Below are 3,733 nucleotides of genomic sequence, written 5' to 3' on the forward strand. Positions count from 1 at the left end.
GTACTACAAAGAATGCAAACACAGTTACCATTGGCTACCATGGATGCTGTGATTTCTGGCATGCAAATGTAGAGGCACGCAGGCACTTAACACACATGTTAAAAACTTCAGCTCAAAAATATTTGCCCACTAACACTACAGCATCCTTTAAATTAGTGTCATAGTTTGGTATCTTCTATGCAAAATTTAAAGATTTTCGAATGCAAGCAAAGCAACTGCTGAATAATGCACTGCTAAGAAGTTAAGCAGCTGCTGCTCCTGACATCACAATGTGCTCTTTCTGCTGTTGTAAACTCTGAGCAGGAGAACAGTCACTGGCAGTCCCTTTATACTTGTTGGTCTTCTGTGCTCTGTTCTTGATACACTGTACATGACCGTGGAGCACCGAACCCCTTGTTACTGCTGGAACTTAGAAAAACACAGATCATTGTTTCAACCATGCTACATGCAAGAATGTATAGTTGTCAATTATGTGCTCATATTTACAGATATTGTATTTTCAGAAGCCAATGACAAGCCTCAACACACACACAAACAGTGAAGGCTGAAAATATATTTAATATGATACAAGAGCAAAACCACAATGTTATAGATGAAGGCATGAAACTTCTGACAGACATAAAAAGCCAATAGAGTTTCTTTTATTTCGACTTTACACTAGGTGCGAGAAGTAGACCACAAATAAGTTCACTAAGAAACACAAGTTAGACTGCATTACAACACAACAGCCAATGTTCATAACTTTAGGGCTGTCTAACATAGCCAGCTCACCATACCGCATATAGGAGCAAATGGGCAGTCTAGAAGACACAAAGAATTTGTGGATTATGAGTGTGCTTGTTACTGACATCTATTATTCTAAATGAAGAAAACCTTTCAAAAATGCACTTCATCAGGGGAAATAATCATACGCAACAAACACAACGGGCTCCTACAGGTGCCACCAACACTCACCATTATTGTTGATACCAGTGTGTTGCCGGATGGATATGCTGTGTCCTGCACAGAACACCAAAGGAGCGCTCCATGACTTGGATTGCATGTGTGCTAGCTGCATCGCTCTGCTGCTGAAATAGGCTAGCCACAGACAGAGAAATGAGAAGCCATAGCTTTGAAACACACTGAACGTCGCCATTAGAGACCAACAATGCATACTTAGGTCAGGTACAATTTGCAGAAAAATATATATCACTATGCAATCGTGGTGAACATGTTCGGCTGAAACACAAGCAACAGCACTGAGAGAGAAAAAGCTACATTAGGTAAAAGATGCAGTTACTGGCCCTATGTCATCTGAGGCTTCTTCAATAGGTCTTTCTGCTTGCAAGTTGTGAACAGCCAGGCAATTTTCACCCACTTGCTATTTCCTTCCAGAGCACTTGATCCACAGAGGAAGTGACAAGCTCGAGAGCTCAATAAGGAATCAAAGTATTTGTGCTCGTTTCAAAGCACAAGCTTTTGTGTCTCAGATTATTGGAGTTTCATTCATAAGCTGCAGGCTTTCAGCTTTCAACATTCCCAATTATCTTGTAATTTAGTTCTATAAATGTTGAATAATAATTATGTGTAAGAATATTACAGGTATCCACTGAAAGCAACAATGCTTTGGTTTTCAATTTGTGCACAGTAAGTGGTGTTCACGTAATCGTATGTATTAAAAAAAACTAACCTTGCAGCCAGCCGTTAGGCAGTTTTGTGCCCTCGAAGCTCCCAAGCAGATTGCAGTCCTTCCAGATGAGGCTGCCATGCATGCTTCCACGCCACATCCGCTGAATGATAACAGTCCCAGCAGTGACATAGGCTTGCACAGTTAGGGAGAACGTGTCCTTCCTATTTTTGTACAGGTGCTCCAAGTAATGATGAGGATTGATGTGCCAGAATGTGCAACCGATGCATCACAGGACCTTAACAAACCAATCTCTGCGATCTGTGAAGAGCCAAAAACGAGATATTTAAAAACAATCATTAACCCGTGTGCTCAGATTTGGGCGCACGTTAAAGAACCCCAGGTGGTCGAAATTTCCGGAGCCCTCCACCACGGCGTCTCTCATAATCTTATAGTGGTTTTGGGACGTTAAACCCCACATATCAATCAATCAAAAACAATCATTAAAAGCACTCACTTCTAATACTCATTTGAGGAAGTTATCACTTCGTTAAAGTGACCAAAATCTGCTATAATAACTTTGAAATAAACTGAAGCCTCATGTAAAATTTGCGTACCACAATATATATGTCCTACTGAAGTATAGTACTACCACAGTGGTAATCATCTATAGAACTAATTTTCCAAAATAACATAAATTTTTAAGTGCAACCTGGCTCCTGAAAAATAAATTCACATTAACTTTCCAACTATGAAACGTGGTCAATCGACAGGCCCAATCTCATAATAAAACAAGAGCTTACTTGTATCAAATCACAGAAAACATTTTATGTATTTGCTCTATAATATATGTATGTATATAACAGTAGTAGTAAATTTTTCATGCTTCAACTTACCATAGAGAAACATTACATCTGATGGGCTTAAAAACTTGCACACGTTATAGAACTGCGTGAATGATACAAGAGGGTACCGGTGAAATTTAGTTCTGCAAGGTGAACTCACCGATGGCAGCATTTAGTAGCCGTCGGTGTCATGAGGAACCAAGTGTGCTCTACGGCCAACAGGCAAAGGGCATCTGCAGACTGGAAACTGACGATGACAGCAATGAAGGGCTGGCCAGGCGTGCACATCCATTGATAAAGTGTAAGAACTGGCCATGACCGGCTGTTTTCAAGGCTCTAGTGCCGTGCAAAATGATGGCCAGACGAACTCGGAAACCTGTAGTTAGGCGATATTGGCCTACAACTTCATCCAAAGCAAGGCACCGGTGAAATCTTTGCTTTTTTGGGGGGGCTGGAGGGAAGCTTGGCGTTCACGGGCTCTCGCTGCCACATAGAACTCTCAATTTGTTACCGAAGAACAGTCTAGGAACGCTTCCAAAGTAACACGATCCACAACAGAAAGTGGCATCTCGCAGTTTTGGTTGATCACATCACAGCGCTAGGACTATGGTTATCACAAAAAGGAGAAGTGACGACTTAACAAACAAAAGCGCCAAGCTGCCCCACCACGACTTCGCTGGGCAAAACAGTTATCAACGCTGTCTTTCAATTTTCGGTCACACGAGCACAGCTTGTTCACAAGTCTTCGAACGTCAACACAGCACCACTGTTCACAACGAACATCGTTTCACTCCCGAACAGTACATTGCTCTCAAGTAAATAGAAGCGTACGGGCTAACTAGTGGCGAAGAAAGAACCGAGCGCGTAGTTCATACGTTTCCGTACGTACTTGGGGTCACTCAAGTAACGTGTCAAAACGCTGTCAATCCGAAATGTCGCACAGCACCAAACTGAGAGACTGGAAAGTCAAGCGAACAAACTGTTACCGGCACACAAACACACATTGCAGGCTTCTCGAGTGCTAGTTGCCGTCGATACATCGACGCCGATCCCCGCTTGATAACCACACCGAAGTACAGGCTTCACTGCGCTTCACCGTACACCATTGCACTGCCACAGCTTTCCGCACTGCTTACACGCACCGAAAGAGCTGCTGTAATCACAACACATCCGGTCAAATGCTGAAGTAACTCGTGCGAGAAGCGTTTGCTGAAAGTCGCACCGACCGATATGCTGTTTACGACGCCATGTTGCTTTCGATAACTGCGCAGCACATAAGATG

The 3,733-nt window shown here is 42.7% G+C and overlaps 1 long non-coding RNA gene across 1 annotated transcript; it reads right to left on the minus strand.

Annotated features, from left to right (window-relative positions):
- Positions 1–236: 236 nt before the first annotated feature.
- Positions 237–3,527, minus strand: LOC142796335 (uncharacterized). The gene is made up of 3 exons (XR_012893758.1): positions 2,612–3,527; positions 1,670–1,927; positions 237–1,077 (listed from the first exon to the last, which is right to left on the minus strand). It is a non-coding gene; the product is annotated as an uncharacterized LOC142796335 (long non-coding RNA).
- Positions 3,528–3,733: the final 206 nt, after the last annotated feature.

The sequence above is a fragment of the Rhipicephalus microplus genome, chromosome 2 (genome assembly GCF_043290135.1).
Source record: "Rhipicephalus microplus isolate Deutch F79 chromosome 2, USDA_Rmic, whole genome shotgun sequence".
Taxonomy (NCBI): Eukaryota; Metazoa; Arthropoda; class Arachnida; order Ixodida; family Ixodidae; genus Rhipicephalus; species Rhipicephalus microplus.